Genomic DNA, 21,198 nt, shown 5'->3' on the forward strand with positions numbered 1-21,198 from the left:
TCTGTAGGGTTCTGCCCTGATGAAGCTGCCTGGACTCTGAAATGCATTGGCTTTAGAGCTCTACCCTAGATGAGGCAACAGCTGGTTTCCCTCACTGTTGGACATGAAATTGCTATTTTTATGAACTAAATAAATCATAGGATCGTTTGTTTGAAACTTCACCTTCAATTTAAGCACTTATTCTTTAGAACCACACAGAGAGGATATCAACTGTAATCACCTTTTTTTAACCTATTAGTAACTCCACAAGGAGTACATTTTGTGAGCGACTGGCTAACTGTGTGGTTCCCACAGTTTTTTTTCGGTCCATAAAATTAGTATCCCATAGTCTTGAGTTGGTTTGCTGGGTCAATTTATTTTCTGGTATTAACTAGTGCAAAAACAGCCAACACGTGTTTCGATTCCATGTCTTTCTCAAGGCAAATAGGTTCTTATTTTTGAACTATCAGAAATATCAGTTGAATTTAAATTCAGGAAATTCAAGCCAGAAATAAAATATAAGAATAGGTGTTTTGTATGGATTTGCCTTGGATCTGCTCCAGATCCAAGGTGAATCCATACAGGACACACCTATTCTTCTATTTTATTTCCAACAAGGGAGACTGTGACAATGAGACAGCCAGGCGGCTTGATGGAAATTAAAAATGGGTCTTTATTCAGACTATTTCAAAAAGAATAAAAAGAAAAATAAGCTTTAATCAAAATTTGCTGTAATGTCCTTTCTCTGTGCTTAGGCTTCTTCTCTGGTCCTTGCAGGGAATGTGGTAAGGACTTCTGGCAAGACGTCTCCTCCTAGTCCTCATACGCCCACCAGCCTTCAGCAGCTCCTGATGTCCTGTCTGGTTCGATCTGCAACAAAACCAAGCATGAACACACTCTCGCCTTCCAGCGTTGTCTTTATATAGGTGGAGTTTAACAGGCCAATCAGTGTTCACTTCCTCCTCCAGTCTATATAAACTCTCCCAAGCCCCGCCCCTTTTTCCCTTGAGGCATTGCAAGCTGTCTTCGACCTCGACCTCCACCCGCTCCCTGTCCCAGTCATCTCTGACCAGGTAAGTTCTTAGTTTATTCCTGGAAGGGTTTTTGTGGGTCTCTGGGAGTCTCGTGTTTTTGTCCTGCCCTATTATGTTGTCACAACGCTGACTTTCATAATCCGCGGCGCCGCGGTTCTCATGTGGGTTACAACTGCCGAGTACCCACAGGTTCCTCATGCCACAGCAGCCCCGCCTCTCCCTGCTCGCGGTTCCTTGACTTCTCTGTCGGCTGTCAGTCAAACGTCGGCTTCTCTTCTAATTCGCATGAGTGCTGCGTTCTGACTCTCGTGTGTCCACCCATAGGTTCCATGTCTTTTAGACTGCCGCCAGAGTCGAACGTCGGCGTCTCTGCTACTTCGCAGAAAGGTTACGTTCCGACTCTTTTGTGTCCGTCCTGGAGTTCCATATTACCTTTCCCAGTCTGTGCGTCGCCTGGATTATTCCCTAACCAAGTGGGTCTCTGGGTCGCGGGCCCCTCCGTGGTATAACTGACCCTCTTGACTGTTACAGGGACAAATGGAATTTCCTGAATTTAGCTTACCGGAGCGGATTCCTAAAAGAAGGCTTCAACTGATATTTCTGACAATTCAAAAATAAGAACCTATTGACCTTGAGAAAGACATCCAGTCGTAAACACGTAGTGGCTGTTTTTTACACTAGTTAATACCAGAAAATAAATTGAACCAGCCAACCAACTCAAGACTATGGGATACTAATTTTATGGACCACCTTTACAAAAAGACATTGGGCCTCATTACTAGTCTGGCGGAAGCTGTGCCGGTAAAATCAGCAGGCTGCTGCCGGACTCGTGGGGATTTACCGGCTCCAGACTTGCCAGAATTACTAGGGCATTACAGCCCCGGTGATCCGGCAATTCCGAGCCGGCATTCTGTAAATCCCCATGGGACTCCACGGGAATGTGGGAAGTGGAAACACCAGCACCATGTCGTAATGGTGCCGGTGTTTCCACGTCCGTCTGTAGCTGTGTGGCGTTATGCCTGCCAGGTCAGACCCGGCGGGTATACCACCACACGGCCAGAGAACTCGTAGTTAGCCGGTCCAGAAAACAGTGCTGGTACGGTTTTACCGACACCGTTGTATCCGGACCGGCTAACTTTTAATGAGACCCATTATATAACTATATTGGCAACATGTGAAGCGTGAGGGGTTCTTTACTTTAATAATATTCTTTAGTGGTATAAGGAGTGGTATAAGGGTCTACAACATACACTCACCACGCAGCTGGTACAACGTACTGTCATCACCCCAGCGAACTAGGACACAGGTTACCCTTGCCCAGTTTTTTGCCCCCTTATGACAACTGTTAGTACTCTGGACATTTTGGAATAATGATTTCTTTTTGATGCCCGGTAATAGTTTTTGAAATTGCTGGGAGATATTTATCTCCTGCTCAAGGACTAAGAGAGGCTGGTTAGCTTGACACCAAGAGGAGCTACCTTTGACTCCCCAAACCAGCTCACACCATATGTATGTGATATTAACTCGGTGTCTGGGAATGTGTATAAAAGAGCATTAGGACACTTGTAGAAGATATTTTAAACATAATGCATTTTATATAATGGATGAAATGTAATACCATACATCTCATGTGAGCATTAGATTTGCAACTTGCTACGTACAAGCTCCTCACTCCCCAGGGGTAGGGATGCTTTCTGGGGGATGCCTGATACCCAGGAGCTGCTTTTAGCTTTTGCTCATCAAATCTCTATTTTGATCCCTGGGAAACATCTACTAGAGGCTACAACTGTGCTTTGGTGTGCCGCCCCATCTAGACCATATGCCTACCACGGCCTGGGTACTATTGAGTGTCCTATGTTGGGTACTATTGAGTGTCCTATGTTCTCCCAGGGTAAGGCCACTCCCCCTGTTAATGTTTCAGGCTGATATCCGCTTTAAACTTTGCAATTGGCTGAACAGTAGTGTAGACGTTTTACTGCATGGGCAGCCATGTGCTCCTTGAAAAGGAACAAAATAACTAATGCAGTGAGGCTAAGTAAATGATACACTTGATGTAATTCATCAGGATAACAAAACTTATTTGTTTTGGCAACAGCTTTCGGGCTTGTCTAAACACCTGAAGGTGTTATAATTAAATGGTTATGTCTGAAACAAAACAGTGTACGATCAACAGAAATGTGGGTTCTTTTCTTCTGGTTTCTAACACCTAGTTCCTAAACTAAATAAGTCCTTTTCTCCCTTATAATGAAATACACTACCACAGAAGGCTTCAAACGAGATGGCCAACCAAAGATTCAGCTTATAATCTTATTGAGTCCTGTACCACCTGGGTTGGTTAATACTACAGTTTTAAGTGCTAGGCCAAAGGAAAGTGTTTCATTCACTATAAACAACAAAAGCCAGAAGTATTCTCAGAAGGCCTCAGCCATTACCCACATTCAGACCCCTTCTCACTCTGGCCTCTTGGCTTCCAGGGAGTCTTCACACATGCTTTTGGGCTTTCACACTTCCCTCTTTCTCCCTCACTAGGCTTACTTCATCCTTTTCACTGTTGCTTCCTTTTCAATTCTCGGTAGACCCAGCATGGACCTGGGTTTCAAAATGGGTTCTTCCCTCACTTTGGCTTCACACTGGTTTCACAATGGGTCACTTTTGGAACTCCCTTTCACACATGGTCCCTGCTGGATGTGGCTTTTACAATTGGTTCCACAAAGGGGCCCTCCTGGATCGTGACTTCACAATGCTTTCCCAACAGGTACTGTTGGGACCCTTGCTTCATAACAGGTACAGGAGAGACCTTGTCTTCACAATCGGTCCATACTGAAACTTGGTTTAACAACTGGTAAGGGGTATTCTCTCTCATCAGATTCCTTGTCAGGCAGCCAATAATCTTCAGCCCTCGTGCCACAGGTTTTTTGTTAGTGGTTAGCATGGCGCTCAGGAGATGTAGTTCTGCAGACCCGTAGCCTACAGTGTGGTGCACAGTATTGCTGCGTCTCTGGGGGATCGCATGTCATTCACCCTCTGGAAAGCACATGGGCTAGTGGCTGGATCAGCCCACCCCCTGGTAGGAAGCTTCCCCCGATTGTGAGAATGGGGGGTTCAGGAAAACTCAACCCCACTACTGTTTTTATTTTAGCTCCCGTGAACTAGCTGTTTGTAGCTGTTCCTTGTTTGTTTCGCTTTTCGATCAACAGCTATTTTGGTCACTTTTGATTTTACAAGCTCAGTGGATTCACAGAGGCAATCCTAATAATTGGTCCTCAGCTGTGTGATATGGTTTTTGGCACTCAGTATAGACTTCCTGGAGTGATCAGATAGTTCCTGCTATAGAGAACTCTAAGCTTTAAAATGTGTAGGACTGTAAAAGTTACTTTCACTTTTAGAACTAGTGAGAACCATTTAGCGCACACAATTGATTAGTTAAAAGCAATTGTGTTCAGAAAAGGGCCTTACAACTTCTGGTATGAAAAGTGAACTAGTGCAGAGATTGATGGAGCATCAGAGGTCTTAAGAGTACTTTACCTGCTAGAAGTGGTATAGTTATTGCTGGGGCAGCGCCTACGGGTAGTAATGGTCCTGTGTTTGTTGCAACCACCAAGGGTACAAGTGATTCTGATGAGCGCTTTCCAATTTACTGCCAATCCCTCTGAAGCTGATGCCATAGGTAAATTGAAAAAGGAGGAGGTTAGATTCAAGGAGCTAGAAACTAAGATCAAATGGCAAGATTTTACAGAAATAATGAAAGGTGTATTCTGTCACAATGCAGAAAGCTGCTGCATAGTAATGATTTCCAGCCGACGTGTGCAAAAACTGTATGGATGTCACGTACATTTGACTCTTGCAAAAGAGAAAAGTCATTTTTACTCTCTTAAAATCACATTTACTCTCAAAGTTTAAAAATAGGGAGTAAAATACTCCCTCCTCAAAATCTTAACTGGAGCATTGACTAAATCTGTTCCTCAATTTAATAAAACATAAGGCTATTGAAACTAATAGGAATGGGTATGTAGCCTTTATGGACCTCGAACAAGCATTAGACTGTGTTAACAGGGAACGACTTTGGCACAAACCTTTAATGTGGAACTGTCCTCCAGATTTGGTAGAGGCCATCAGACTCTTGTATTCAGACACCTCAGTCCAGGTCAGGCTCTCATCGGAGGGGGTGCTCTCAGAAAATGTCCTTACATTTAGAGGGCTGAAGCAAGGCTGCTCATTGGCACTGATCCTCTTCAACCTCTCTCTGTCTGATCTAAGAGTCGTAACTTGGGATCAGAGCCTTCCCTCCCAAATGCAGCGAATTAGAGCTACCCTGGGCCCTCTACCCGGACGATCTAGTCTTCATTGACCCGACGCGAATTGGACTCCAGCATAGACTAAATGGCTTTGTTTCCTATCTAAAAGCAAACAACATTAAGGTCAATGCTAATAAGTTGAAAATCCTCATTATGGCCTCCGCTAGGAGAAAAATTAGGGGAGCACCGACTTGGAGAGTAGACCAAGAACCTTTAGGAAAGGTAGACACAATGACATCTAGGGACGATAATTAATACAAATCTGGATGAGAGAGCACATGCTGCAGGGAAAGGCTGGAAGACATGCGATTCAGGCAAGTGTCTTGCATAAGAAATTTGAGGCATTATCAGTGCTTCTCGTATTGATGTTTTACAAGCCGAAAGTTGTCCAGATGCCTACATATGGGGCTGAAGCCATCCTTAATTTGGCATGGAAAGAGTGGGGAAGCCTAAAAGGAGTATTCTGGAGAAAGGTACTCCATCTTCCAGGCTCCCTTCTAATGGCTTGTATTAGGTTTGAATTGGGACTGCAATCGATGGCCTCAATGGTGGCATGGAAAGTTATCTCCCTCTATAGGAAATGCCTTACTTCAGATAATATCCCAGCCTTTGAAATTCTAAAACAAAGAGTTGAACAGGTCAGGGAAATGGTTCTCTAAATGGAAGGAACAGTGTAACAACTTTCTAAAGGAGCATAACATAATGCAAGATACCCTAATAACCAACCCATTGAAGGTCAAGAGAAAAAGGCAAGACCTTGACTGGATCCAAATGATGCATTCTAGATCCATGTATACGCTATCCTTGACCCTGATGGAAGAACCGAGAGGGATAAACCAAGTATCAGGATACCTGCAAAAATTTCCATCTACCCATGTGAGGGATCTGTTTATGCAGTGTCGCCTAAACATCCTCCTGTCTAGAGAGATGCTCCTATTAAGGAAACGGATTGCGAGAAGTGACACACACTGCAGATATTATGGTATACAGCAGGAAATAGAATCCACCTTCCACTTGGTAACTAGATGCAAGGCACTGACTAAAGTTCGCACTCGATTTCTGGGAAATTTCACCAAACGGGCAGAATCGTTCTCAGCCAAGGAATGGTGAGACTGGTTCCTCTTAGGCGAAAAGACCAGCCTAGTTTTAGCGACTATGTCCTTTGTGGAATTTATTCTCAAAAAATAAATAGATGGGTGAGGGAACGCTGAAAGAAATGTCCCCAAAACTGGCCTGCCATTAGCAAATAATGGGGGGATAGGGGAAATAATGTTTTTAACGAAATTGTATTGGTTACATTTTAAAGGCTGAAAATGATTTGTCTTTTTACTTTTTTAAAGCAACTAATGAATGTATTGGGATTACATGGATGTTTTTGTAAAAGGTTTTTTAATTTTGTAATAAACCATGAACAAATAAAAAAAAAGTTTTATCAGCCGTCAGCTTTAGGAAAGTGCGTTATGGTGGGCCACTGTGGAAAAGTATTTTGTCATTGTGTCTTTGGGACTAACTTTACCAAATGACATTAAAATGACTGATGAAGAGAGCAAATCCAAAACGGCTCAGTTGTTCGATAAGCCTTCAAGGCTTTGACTTCACCATTGAGCATAGGCCAGGAACCCAACATAGCAATGCTGATGATCTGTGCAGAATGTTTTACTGACTGGAAAAGGACTCCATCCAGAGGAGGATTAGATCCTCCTGTCCCTACTCTGGGTCAGGGCAAGTATTAGGAAAGCTGTTCTTTTTGTTGCTTTCCTCCCATAGACTTCAATGGAACGTCCTATATTTTTGCCTGCATCTTTACCTGACTTTGTGGAAGAAAGCAAAGCCCTCATATTTACTTCCCTTGCTTTTGCTGACTTTTTATTGTTATGGGGTGAACCTGCTATGACCACCAGTATTTGGAGATACTCTCTCCCTTAGCAGAATTCTTTTTTTTGTCAAACTGCACACATTACCTTACCGTGAAATGTGGGTGGGACAGTTTGTGTCCTTATCACCTTTTCTTTTTGCAACATTGGTGTTGTAGACACAGTGGGGGCTCATTACAAGTTTGCTGGTATTCTGGCAGATTTATCGCCAAAATACCAGCAAACTGTATTTCCAATACCGCCACTTGGTTTTTGGAATGTCCACCGGATTACGAGTGGCTGTAGCCGGTGTAAATCCCCAATCCATGGATGTCTCTGGTTGTTGGGGGAATGATGGGAATAGTGACTGCAGGGTGTAACGTAGCCTGAAGTACATGAATATGTCGAGCAACGAGTCGCCTCCCCTTTCTCTGGCTGTCTGGGGAGTTATGAATGTGCCTTCGGGGAATAGGTTGCCAATGGATTGGAAATAAATTGTATTGAGCCACTGGTGGAACGCATTTCAGGTGTTAGGGGGACACCTGGGATGAACCGGATTGGCAGCAGAGGGGAGAATCTGATTTGTACATTATATTTTCGTGCTAGTTTTTTCCAGATTGCATAGGTGGAGGGGACGGTATTCATTGTGTTTTGGGGTATTGGCATGTGGCCGATGATAACTGCCCTTAGTAAGTTAGGTGAAGCTAGGGCTCTTTCTATCTGTACATGCGGACGGATAAAGTGTGTGGTATACCAGTGGCTCAGGAATTGTGCCTGGGCTGCCCAGAAGTATCTCTCCATATCAGGGAGTGCGAGGCCACCGTGGGATGTTGGTAATATTAAGGTTGTGTAGGCTACTCTTGCCGGTTCCCCCCCCCCCCATAGCAGCTCTAGAATAAGGCTCTTAACTTTTTTAAAGAAGGCCTGTGGGAGAAGCAGCAGTGTATTTGTAAATAGGTAGAGAAGCTTGGTGAGAATAGTCATTTTAATCAAGGAGGCTCTACCCCAGAGTGTTAGTGGAAGTGTTTTCCATCTCTGTATGCGCTCTTGGAGTGATTTCAGCATCGACCCGTAGTTGTCATAAATTTTGTTATGATTGAGGGACATGTGGATGCCCAGGTAGCGGACCTGGGAGTCTTCCCACTTGAACCCATGGTCATCTACGAATTTAGTGGTCTGTCGTGTTAGGGGGAAAATCACTGATTTGGAGTGGTTGGTCTTGAGGCCGGAGACATTACTGAATTTGATCACTTCGCGCATTATTGGGTTAAGATTGATTTTGGGATCTTGTACAAATAGGACCACATCGTCAGCGTAGAGTGAGACGACTCATTTGTGGGGTCCAAAGGTAAGGCCTCTGTGAAGTTGTTGGGCACGCAGTTGGAGGCTAGGGTTTCCATTAATAGGGCTAAGATAACTGCTGACAGGGGACAGTCTTGTCTAGTGCCACGTTCAAGTTTTATGCTAGTAGATTTCGTGGGTGATGAAGGAACGAGGGTCATTGTAGAGCATCAAGACTAGCTTAATAAAGAAATTCCCCAGTCTCATCCGTTTCAGAACTGCAAACATGAAAGGCCATTCGACAGAGTCGAATGCTTTTTCTGCGTCGAGTAGGACCGCTATTGCTTGTTGTGATGGGTCCAGTGCCTATATGACACTGAACAGCCTTCTGATGCCGTACGTTGTGCTACGGCCCGGGATGAACCCTGCCTGATCGCCCAACACCAATGCGGGCATGAGGGGGGAGTAGTCGTGTTAGAATTTTGGCCAGTATTTTATTGTCTAGGTTGATCAGGGAGATTGGTCTATAGGAGGCGCAGTCGTCTGGGGGTTTACCTGTCTTGTGCAATAGGATGACATTAGCCTCGCGTATCGTCGATGGGAGTGTTCCGCATTCTAAGGCCTCTTCGTAGACACGTAATGGGAGCGGGGCGATGGTGGTTGCAAAGACTTTGTAAAATTCGCCTGTAAGGCCATCTGGGCTTGGGGCTTTGGTGTTTGGGAGGTTTTTAATGGCTGAGGTGATCTCTTCCTCTGATATGGGTATGTTTAGTGGTTCCCTGAGTTCACTGATCACCCATTAGAGTTCTGTGTCGTTTAAGTAGTTTTGTAGTGCCTCGTGGTGTGGACTGTGCTTGGAGCTATATAGCTCCATATATATGGATAGCTATATAACCTATATAGGTTCTGGTAGAATGTGTGAAACACCTTTACGATATTTTCTTCAGTGTATACCGGGGTTCCTTGTGACTTGCAGATCTGTTCTACTTGAGTGGGTGTTCTGTCGAGCGCCATCAGACATGCTAGTAGGGCCCTTGTTTTTGGCCCTCACCATATTGCCGGACTAGGTGTCTGCGGCCGAGGAACTTAAGTTCACGCAGGGGTGTTTCAATACATTTTAGCAACTCTTCTTTTAAATCAGCTTGGTATTGTGGATCATCAGACGTGGTGCGCTTGCGTTCAAGCTCCTTTAGTCGATCTTCGCTGTTTGCTAGTTCACGTCTAATCAATTTCAAAATGCCGTTCTCTTTTGTCATACAGACGCCTCGTACGTAGCATTTCAACATTTCCCACAGTATGCCTGCGGATTCGACGGAATTTTGGTTTACCTCCAGGAAAGATATGATTTCTTGCTGCAGTTCGGTTGGAAACACTGGGTCTGACAGTGAGCCTGGTTTAAATCTCCAGTGAAGCGTGACCGGCTTACTGTTAGGTAGGGTGTACTCAAGTGTTACCATTTAGTGGTCGGAGAGGGTTCTGGGGAGGATATGACTGGGTCCCCACTGGAATGGGCTCTGTGCTGATATCATAAGGTAATCGATGCGTGAGCTGGTGTTGTGAACAGCGGAGTGGAACGTGTAGTCTCTCAGGTTTCCGGTTGGCTTGTCTCCATGCATCAATCAAGTCACATGCTTGGCAGATTTCTTTGATCTGAAGATTGGCTTTGGAGGGGCGAGCAGTTGTGTTGTGTGGCTTATCCATTTGAGGGTCCAGCGTTGTATTGAAATCTGCTCCCCAGATGACTGTACCTGGGTTGATCCCATGTGTGACATGATCCAATTGAAGTTGTTTGGGCCGTCTGTATTTGGGGCATAAGAATTTACTAAGGTTATCTTGTTCCCTGCAAGGATCCCTCTCACCAATAATGTTCGTCCCTCAGTCTCTCTTGGATTCTATTAGGCTGAAGCCTGTTTTTCTGTCGATCAGGATGGCCACCGCTCTCGCGTACGATGAATATGACGAGAAGTGCCTGTGGCAGCCCCATGATCTAGCCCAGTGGCGTCCCGATTTGGGAAGGAGATGGGTCTCCTGCAACATGACTATGTCGATTTTGTGCCTCTTGAGGTATTGGAAGACTCTTCTGGTTTTCACTGGTTGGTTGCCCCGCCCCCCCCCGGATATTCCAGGTAGCTACCTTAAACAGTTCTGGTGGGTGAGTGATGGCTGTTGGGGTGTGGCCATTCGGTGGGCTGCGGGGAGCTGTGGAGCCCATCTGGTTTTTAGGGAGCTGTTAGTCCTCTGGGTGATGCGGTGGGGGCCTGAGATTGAGCCATGGTGGAAGACAGGCGGGCTGTAGGCGGCGACTTTTTAGAACTATTATCCCTCCCTCGTGTGGTCAACTCCCAACTAGCCCACATTGATCCCTCCCTTATAAACAGGAACAAAAACATTAGCAATGCTGTGCTTGTTTGCTCCTTTGGTCGGGGGACTTTCCGCAATGGTGTGAATCCGTCCCCTGCTTTCCCACCCTTTGATAATGAACAAATGAATTAACTTTGCTGTGCAAGGGGCCCTAGGGGCTTCCCAAGTTGCACGGCCTCAGAGTGTTTAACTCCAGTGTTGTTTTTGGGACAGTTGCTGAGTTTTGTATGTCAGTGTTGGTGCCGATGACCTTGTGTTCAGTTATGTTGGGTTTCTGTTGCTTCTTTCTCTTTGTGCTCATGGCTGGTTGATGTTTAGGCCAGAACATCCTGCTCGATCTAAGAATTTGTTTGCCTCTTCCGGCGTCTGGAAACAAATTGACTTTTCCCCAATGTTGGATTCTGAGACGTGCTGGGAAAAGCATTGAGTATGTGATTTGGTTGTCTTTGAGTCTTTGCCTGGTGGAAGTAAATGATCTCCTCTGGGACTGGACTGCCGGGGAGAAATCTGGATAAAAGTGTATTCTGTCTCTGTCGTGATGGATTTCACCTCTCTCCCTGGCTAGTCGGAGGATAGTATCATGGTCATTGTAATTGAGCAATTTTGCAATTATTGGCCTGGCGGGAGCACCTGGGATGGGTTTGGAGGATGGGATCCTGTGTGCTCTTTCTACTACAAACAGGTGGGAGAGGGCTTCCCGACCGAAGAGGGTGGTGCATAGCGCTTCGACAAAGCCTTGCATCTTCGCTCCAGGTTGGTGTTCCCTCACCCCGATGATTCTGACATTATTTCTTCAGGAGCAACCCTCTAAATCTTCACACCTGGCAGTGGTTGCCTTCATTTGGGACTCAAGCTGGGTGACTCTTGCTCCGAGGGTCACTGCGCCGTCGTCCAGATTGGACACATGGTGTTCAACCTCGTTGAGACGCTCAGTGTGAGTGTCCATTCGGTGCTGAAGGAGATCTACTTTGGAGGCAAGGCCATCCATCTTGTTGATCAGACTCCCTATGCCTGCTTTCAGGTCCAATAGGAGTCCCTTAATGTCAGTAGAGGCGGTTCCCTCATCCATTTGGTGTCCGCTGGCAGTAGGGGTCTCTGGTTCCTCCTGTAGTCTAGGGGTTTTGGGCACTGATCCAGACTCGAAAGTTAGTTTTCTCTGCGACTTGTCTGTCCTCCCCATCGGACCTGCGCAGCTGGGGGCGATTCTGTGTTAAATTTGGCGCTTGTGTGTGGTTTCAAAGCCTGGTTGTCTTCCTGGAATGGGGTGTGGCGCGTGCTATACAGCGGTCATTAGAGATAGCAAAGTGTTCCCTTGGGCATGATGAGCACGGATGTAGCACCTAGTTCTGGTGTTAAATTTTAATTTTGTAGGTCTCTGGGGGGCCTGGAAGTCCAGTAGTGGGTGGACGATGAGAAGGGTTATCCACTCGGTGGTATTTTTGTATAATGCACTCCTTCCCGTATTGCGGGGTAGTAGTGGCTATTTCCCCATTCTGTCTTGCCTGGGGAAGAAGACCTGGCGCACAGTTTGAGCGCGCAGGAGGGGGGCCCGAGCGGGACCGCCAGCAGCTGGATCGGTGTTCTCCCCCCCCCCAGTGGCTCCATACCTGAGGAAGGTAGTTTGCTGCTAGGCGTACGTTTCTGGTCGCCACCTGTCTCTCCAACTCCGTGCAGCGCCGCCCTCAGATCACGGCCACCAGCCTGGCCTCCCTGTCTTGTGCGGCGGGCAGGGGACTCTGCGCACTGTGCCGGGTCCGGTCGCGAGACGAGGGGGAAGCTGGGAGGCGGCGCGGACCCACACTCTGCCCAACGCTCCTTCCGTGTGGGTGATAGGGCATCCGCTCAGTCTTCTCGCGGTCTACTGCTCGAGCCACGGCTTCCGGTTGTCCACACCATACAGGGCCACGGATGCCTCGATATAGGGGTTGCTGATGTGGGGGGAGGGTGGGACCCGGGTGGGAGCCTCCCTCCCCAGCGTCTGTCCGCGGCCCGCGGGTGTTCGGCACGGCTGCACCTCTTGAGGATGTGGTGGGGGTAGGTGGCTCTCTCCTACCCGATCTCTGTTCAGGCCCGGGCCGTCACCTCACGTCCCAGCTTCCGATGGGCCTACCCGCTTATCCTGGGCGTCGGGCCTGGGGGATAGCGTTTAGGGTCGTCGGTTCTCAGTTCTGGCCCCAAACTTCACGGGACAGTGGAGCAGTGTCCGGCCAGCAGGAATGTTTTTTCGGTCAGGGCGATAGTGTTCCGATTTAAGGAGGATGATGCAGGATTAAAAACAGGCCGTGCGGGGTCTCACTAGGATGCGACCATCTTGGTTGGCCCTCTAGCGCCCTCTCTAGTGCTTCGATTCTTGGACTGGTGGGAACAACCTGTCCCGACCCCTGCTCGATGATCTGTGCCTTTTAAGCTTTCGTAAGTGTCCACCTGGTGGACTGACCATTTCTCTCCTTGGCTACTTTGCTGCACCAGTCACCATTTCATGTTTAGCCTTGGAACTCTGCAGATCTTCAACGTATGGAACAAGACCCATGTCCCTGCAGTGTCCGCCTTCGTTACAGAAGAGAAGCAGCCTAGGACCTGCTCCTTTGTTCTCGCCATCAGCATCACTTGTTGCTGCTTGATTGTGGTGACCACTGATGCAACCAGCCTCCTTCATAGTCCAGAGGTCTCCTGCGCATGCCTGCTCTGTGGAGATATTCATCTTGTATTGTCCAGCTGTCCAGTCTCCACAACTGTTTTGCCAGAATCCGGAGTGGCTGACTAGCCACGCCCATTCCAAATGCAGAAAGTGACATCTGCACCAGCAGCCCCTGGACCTCCCTTGACCGGACAAAGCCTAGAATTAAGTGGGCCCAGCAGATTCAGGAACCCCTGAAGTGTTTACTGAAGAAATCTGAGTAAGGGGGTGAGATTGCATACCTATTTCTACCCCCAAATCCCCCCCTACCATAGGCTTATAATGGCGTCCACTCCTAACCCTGTCTCTCCTTTGACTAACATCAGTGGTGGTCTGGTCAATGATTCCACCCTGGACTTCCCATTGTGTTTGGTAAAGAAACTTGCAAAGACTTTACTTACCCTTTTATTCAAATTCTGGAACGTTTCCCTGCAACCTTTGGCTTTGGAATATCTTGTTTGCAAATTCCATAGAAAATCTCCTATACAGTACATATTGTGGAACTGGTGACCTTTGGGCACTAGGCCACATTTCCTAACAAGGCTGGACTTACAAAGAACTAGGCACCTTTATCTACATTTCGAATGGATTGATATATGATAGGATAGTTTATTTATATAGCGCCTATACACAATGCGTTTCAAAGCGCTTCAAGGCAAGGGAGAAAACAAGGGAAAATACAATGACATTCTTACGGGCCATGAACACTAAGGATGTGAAATTAACTATTGTACTCTTCCTGACAACATTTCAGATAGTGCAAGAGCTAAGACATAGATAAGGAAGGGAGGGGGAGAGTGGGAAGGAAATGGAAACAGACAGGCGACTACCGTACTAGGATTGACGACGTTTCTGGTAGAGTCGGAGAAAAACAAAAGGTGAGGGAGAGGGGTGCAGAAAGGTAGGGGAGGAACAAAACAAGTGACTATCATACTAGGCCTGACAACATTTCAGATAGTGCTGGAGGGGGGGGTGGGGAGGAAAAAAACAGTAAGGGGAGGGGCGAGGAGACAGACGAGGTTGCTATCATACTAGGTCCAGGGACAATTCTGATGAGTAAGTGCCTAGAGGAAAGTAAGGGGAGGAGATGGGAAAAGGGAGAAGGGAAAGGAGGAGAGAACCGAGAATTAGCAGTCAAAAGAGTGGAGAAGCAAGAGGGGAGAGTGAATACAATTGCAGAAGTCAGTAGTAACACATAATGTTGCAAGCCAGGATACAAGATGAAGATGGGAACAGCATGATTCAGGGCCACCATGAGTACAAGATGCAAAGGAAGTCCAGAATGAGAGTTGAGAAAGGGTGACGCACCGTGAATGAATGAAGTCCATAAAAGTCAAATCCAGCATTGGCCACAAGACGGTGATGGTGAAAACGCAGAATTTATCAGGACAGACTCCTGCTGATGTAGGCTTGAGGGGGACTAGAGGGGAGCAGGGTAGAATCAAGCAAAACAGGCAACACCTGTGCGAGAATGGGGGGGGGGGGCACAAGAGAACATTACAGGGGGACTAGAGGGGGTGGGGATGGCCTGTGTGGACAGAGGAAGGAACGCATGTTGGTGCATGCTTACCTGCTGTCTGAACAGGGGGTCGGGCCCTGGGTTCTCCTGGTCCGAACAGGTCCAGACAGGAAATGCCCTTTTCTTTGTCTGCCTTTCACTTAGGATGCCTGGGTGAGAGACGCCCTTGATCTAATAGTTCAGAGCAGGAAGGAAGAGGCAGGGCTAAGAAGGTGGGTGGTGCTTAGGCCAGGTGACCTAGATCCACTTGCACCTGCTTTCCATCTGCAAAGGAAAATAGGCTGGAGGGCTCCTTAAGTGGTGAAAAGAGCAGCAAGCAGGAAATCCTGTGTGCTCCCACGGATTGCTCATTTTATGATGCCTCCTTCCAGCGTCAGCTACCTCGGAAAAATATTGTTGCTGTAGAGGGCGCTGTGCGTCAACTCGATGTCCCTCGACGGCTTCCGTATCACCTCGAGGCTGATGTCATCGACAATTTATATAGCATGGAGCGTGCCTGTTGCTTCAGTTCCGTTTTTCCACTAGGTTTCACTTCGGATACAGTGTGGTTTGTCTGTTGAGTACACAATGGTTTTTGCTGAAAATGTCGACCCCTAAGACCGGGTTTAAGAAATGTGTTGAGTGCTGGTCAAAGATGGTGTTCACCGACCCTTGCCGCATTTGTCTATGGTGCCTCGATTTCGACCATAAAACTGCAAACTGCGGTGCCTGTCATAGCTCATATCATATCTATGACAGGGAAGGCACTCAAGGAGAGAAAGCGGAAACTTGCTGCAGGTTGGTTCCCTCAACAATTGTTATGAAATGCTCCGCTCGCTCCGCTCACAGAATGGGCCGCTCCAATGATGGTAGCAGAGGACCTCCTGTTCATTCCAGAAATGATAACCGTAGCACAAAGGGGTGCATCAATTCCGCAGTAGGGAACTCCCGATCACAGGTCTTTGTGACGGGGCATTCCTGACTGCTGGAGCGTTGGAGGTTGCCATGGAGATTGGCTTCCTCGTTATGCTCACGCATCGCTTCCCGATCATGTGATGCCGCTGGCCAATAAGGAAGCTCCTTGCCTTAGCCTGGTTTCGTTTTGTTCTTGCTGTTCTTTCCTCGATTCCTGTTGCCGACCTTGCCTTTGTGTATTCCTGACGGTTTTTGGATTGCCCCTTGATCTCCTGATATCACGCTGCCGACTCTGCTTGTTAAAGGACTGCCTTGTCTAGTGTTTTTGCTGCTTTCTGCTCGGAACATGTTTGGCCCGGATTTTCACATGGACCATCTTTTGGATTACGTTTTGTCTTTGTTCTTCGCCTGCTTATTGCTCACCTGGATCTGCTGCCCAGATTGATATTGGATGGTGTTCTGGTCTTGTTCTTGGATTTAGTCCCCGCCCGCCTGCCTGATCTGTTGGTAGTCCTTCAAGTACTAACCACACAGTGACTAGAGACTGCCAATAGTGTGTGGCTTCCTGATAGGCATCCTCGTGCCGTCTGGTCTGGTGATCCCCTTCTGGGACTTGTTACTGGATCACCCTAGCACCAGGCATCCTCGTGCTGTCGGGATAGGTTTTGTGATTACTACCAACAGTCGGGCAGTATTTGGATTTCTTTTATTCTGTGGAGGACTGGTAGGTCTTGTTTACTGTTTATTTCATCTGAGTTTATCTTTCCATTCCTGTTCGCAGGGGGACAGTATACAAATACAAAACCCTTTTGTTGAGTCCTTGGAATTGTGTTACATCAGTTCTTCTGTTCTTTGAGTGTTCTGGCATAGCATTCACTGGGGTTCCTCTTATGGTTTTGCTCCCTGTTGCAGTAAACGCTTGGGCCTCAGCACCTGGACAACATTCTGCAGACCGTATTGGTGTGACACTCAAGAAGTTGTTCCGGCCATTGTCTGGTGTTCCTTTCTTCCTGCTAATTGACTCCTCTGCGTGTTCTATCACTCAGAGGGGTAGATTGGTCAGAAGAACTTTGTCCACGCTACGTGAGCAAGAGTCTTGAGTGGAAGAGTTCTGACAACAATCCCCTTCCACAACGCCCACAGTTCGTCGGACAAACTAAGTTCGAAGGGTGAGTCGCCACCCAGAAAACGTACAAAAAAATGTTCTCAGCCTCAAAGCGGCTCTCGACACTCCTCTTCGTCAAGGAAAAGGTAAAAAAAAGAGGAAATATTGATCTCCATTCTCTGACTCCTCTGCCAACTGCAGGGTAGTCTGCCCAGGTAGGTCAGCCTCAAAAGCTGAATGGGAGACGTTCCGTCTCCAGATGTTGAAAATCTTCAAAAAGGCGGCTCCTGCCCCTTAGAAAGAGCTGGTGATGGGTCATGACCCCGTCGCGTCTACCAAGGCTCATAAGGAGTCCACACAGGCTTAAGCTTGCATGCCCTTGAGCCTGGGCCAAAAGCTGTCGACCTCTCGAGAGGCCTCGAGACGAAGAGAGGCTCGATCCTCTACCTTCAAAGACTCCTTTGAGTCGTGGGTTGAGCCCGTCGAGTGCATTACCTTCGGCGTCAAAGCCATCAACGCCTTCGAAGGAGGTAGAGAAAAGCTTTAAGCGCTTGCCCAAGAAGGACCTTTTCAAGACTCTTTCCTCTATTTTTGAGAAAACAGAACTCTCAGACCAAGATAATCCACCTTTTGGCTTGGATTATAGAACACCTAATGGTCTAAAGGCACTAGGGTCTGCTGAGTCCAGGATTGAAAATGTATGAGAGCTTAAATAGTGCAAGTGTCCTGGACACTTCCCCCTGAGATTGACTTTGCCACACCGGACCCGTCTGAGCACACTGAGGCCTCAAACAGACAATTAAATTTTAGGGTCACTGAATACCTGGGTTGGGAGAGACCAGCTACTGCCTATGAGCAGGATGACCTAACGGACATACTAGACTCTGGTCCACAAAAAGAGCTTATTTTACCATTTCATTCAGCATTCCGAAAAAGGGCGATGACGAGCTGCGAGGCCCCTGACACCAACCCAGCTGTCAGTTAAACTTTGACTAAAAACTATAATCCATCCAGCATTGACCCTGATTTACTTTGAAGATATCCTACCCCAGAGAGTCTTGTTGTGCAGGCTGCCCACCTTCCCTCCAGATAGGGACGACAAGCGATTTGACACCCTAGCGAAAAGTTTTTTTTGCAGTAGTATGTCCCTTAAGTCTATCAACACCACTTGCGCTCTGGCTAAATTCATCCACACACTCTGGTAGTGTATTGCAATGGCTGCTGAACATATGTCTGAGGGAGAAGAAAGGGAGGGTTTCCTTATTATCATAAAAGATGGAAAGGACGCAATCTGCAAATTGCTCCAATCAGGGTTAGACTCCGCTGATAGTTAGCAGAGCCCTGGCACCTAGCGCAGTAACGTGCAGATTTGCGTGGTTACGAAAGTCTGGGTTCGCACCGGATGTGCAGTCCAGACTTCCTAACATGGCCTTTGATGGCACACACCTTTTTGGCAACAAGGCTGATGAAAGTCTTGAACAATTACAGACCTCACAGGCAGCGGCAAAGTCTCTCAGGCCGTTATGTGACAGCTTCATCAACCTTCTCACACTACTACACAGGCATGGATGGGTTGGTCCTTTCGCTACTATTCCTCATTTGGAAGCGCAAGAGTCCAGGCCAGTCAGAGGCCAAAGAACATTTCCTCTTGGTTGAGGAGGAAGAGGTGCTAAAACCGCCCAGGCAGCGGCTGCCTTACCTTCAGCTACTGCTTCAGCTGCCTCAACATTATTCTGAGGCCTTAGTCCACAGGACTGCCGTGGGGGGCAGGCTCAGTCAGTATTTGGAAGAATGGCGGGACATTACTTCCGATGCTTGCGATTTGCAAACAGTGGCCCAGGGTTACTACCTCCCCTTTTTAAGAAGGCCTCTGGATCATCCACCGGAGAGCCACTCCTGCAAAATTCAGGATGTTTTCCTCTTGCAGGAGATCTCCAGTCTGCTAGAGAACGTTGTTATAGAGCACGTGCCTGTGACGGAAAGGAACAGGGGGTTGTACTCCTCTTGCCTTTTGATCCCCAAAAAGGATTGAGACCCATTGTGGCACCCATTTGGTTGGGTGGAGGCTGAGTCTGACTGCTGCGTTTTGTATTACTTACATGGGGGCAAGGGTGCTATTGGGAAGTCCAGTGAGGAGAGCATTGCCATAGTCCTACTTGGAGAGAACGACTGCTTGGACTGCGGTGCAGAAATCGTCAGGAGTAAGGATATGTCTGATTTTGCATAAGAGGTGTAGTTGTAGTTTGCATGTTTTGGTTACAGCGGCTATGTGGTGTGTGAAGGCAAGGTGGGGGGTTGATGCTGAAACCATGGCATTTGACCGTCGTGGGGAGGGATATATGAAGGTTGTCTGTGGCAAGTTCTTTGATCCATGGGGTGTGATCGGCTTAGTGCCTGGGGGTGGGGGGACATATGAGGAGATATTCTGTTTTGGAAGGGTTGAGCTTGAGGAAGTGGGTGGCCATCATGTTGGTGATGATAGAGAGATAGGTTTTAAGTGTGTGGAGTTGCGAAGGGGATGACATTTGGAACTACATTTATATATCGTTTGCGTATTGGTTGAAACGGAAGTTGTTTGCTAAGAGTTTTAAATGTGGTATGGATCTTGCATAACCCACAAACTCTTTTATAATTCAGTTGCCTCGTTTTAAAGTACTTCCATCTAAATATGCAGACATTCCTTTATTGTGTGCTTATGGGTTGATGGCTGTATTTTATGATCCCCACACACCCCTCCAAAGAGTGAAGCCTGGCTCCTCTGTCACACTACCGCTTTGAGCGTTAGAGGAAACTTGGTGGAAACCCCTGCTTAACACTAAAGTATTTTCTAAGACCTCACCAGATATTTTAAAAATCTCCCTAATCAGCAAGAACAAAATTGTGAGAGATTAGTTTGAAGGATAAAGATGGCAGGAATGTATAAATTATAGTTAGGATTATCTTGATCTAGATTAAAGTCCTGTAGGAAACGGCTATTGTAGGAGTCCAAAAGTGCCTTGTTAAGTATTCCAGGTATTGAAAGGTTTAATTTAGGGGAATGGATTTGAATGTCAGCAGCAGACATTTGAAATAAGAGATTACAATTGTGAGTTGGATATTGTGTTTAAATGTATTCAAGGTCATGACACCCCATCTCTGGTTCTACCTCTTTTGTTTCAGAAAATTAAGATTACTTCCAAAACTATTAAATCCACTGTGATGTGTAATGCCTCACTACTCTAATTCTGTTAAGTATCTGATTCAGTTTTTGAAATAGACACACAGTATAGTTGGTGTGCATTGGCGAATATGCCATTGTGTAGTATGGGTTTTTGTGCAGAAAACTTGAGAAGATAATGAGGTTTTTGGGATATGCCCCTTTGGCAATGTTAGATTGTTAAGTGGTTGAGGTCATGATATTGCTGGATCACCAGGGTTTTTTGCTAGTGATTCTTCTTGGGCCGGTACATTTGATGCGAAAGTCTGAGATATAAAAAGTATTTCCTATTGGGATAAGCTTGCAAAGGTCCTTCCTAACTGGTGGCAAATTTAGTAGTAATATCAGAGGACTTTGAAAGAACACGCTGGACAAAACAAGAGGTTAAGGGGCTTTGAAAGTTGTGCAGAAAAACAAATATGAAGAAGCAGAGTTTTGAGTGACATAGCTGCGTTGTTGGTTTGGCGATTTAACGCCACTAGTTGTTGCTTGCGTGCCTGCAATGTGGATTTGTTTTGAGAAGGCTACTTGTGAGATCATGAGGCTTGCAGACCATTTGTATAGCTTTGATTGAAATATTTTTGCTAGGTATTGATGTTTGGTTATTTTCTACTTTCAAAATGGCTGCTGATGTGGTGGTGAATTGCTTCAGTGTTGCAGTCTAGTTTCTAGGATAGTACTGACAATGTATTTGGATTTTTGTGAACAGCAAATGTCAGTGATGTAGCACAGGTGCAGGGGGGAGGGGATTTTGCTTGCTGTTACTCTTCATATGCTAGTTAGTGAGACACAACAATAACCGAACTTCCATGCTCTATTTCAGTCGTCATGGTGCTTGGCTCATGCCTTAGTGGCTGCTCTAATTCTGTGTCTATTTTGCTGCACTTTACAAGTCTTGCTTTGGTTCACCCCCTGTATTGCTGAAAGGATGTGTTCATGTAGAGAAACCTTAAAGTAATAATACTAATTGTATGTACATCACTTTATTACTTAGACCTCAAAGT

General features: G+C 46.7%; 1 protein-coding gene across 1 annotated transcript in view; it reads left to right on the top strand.

Annotated features, from left to right (window-relative positions):
* The window catches only part of SLC31A1 (solute carrier family 31 member 1), a 117,634-nt gene that overhangs the window by 76,419 nt on the left and 20,017 nt on the right, over positions 1–21,198 (top strand). The window lies entirely within an intron of this gene.

Source organism: Ambystoma mexicanum, chromosome 8 (genome assembly GCF_040938575.1).
Source record: "Ambystoma mexicanum isolate Mex_15411 chromosome 8, UKY_AmexF1_1, whole genome shotgun sequence".
Taxonomy (NCBI): domain Eukaryota; kingdom Metazoa; phylum Chordata; class Amphibia; order Caudata; family Ambystomatidae; genus Ambystoma; species Ambystoma mexicanum.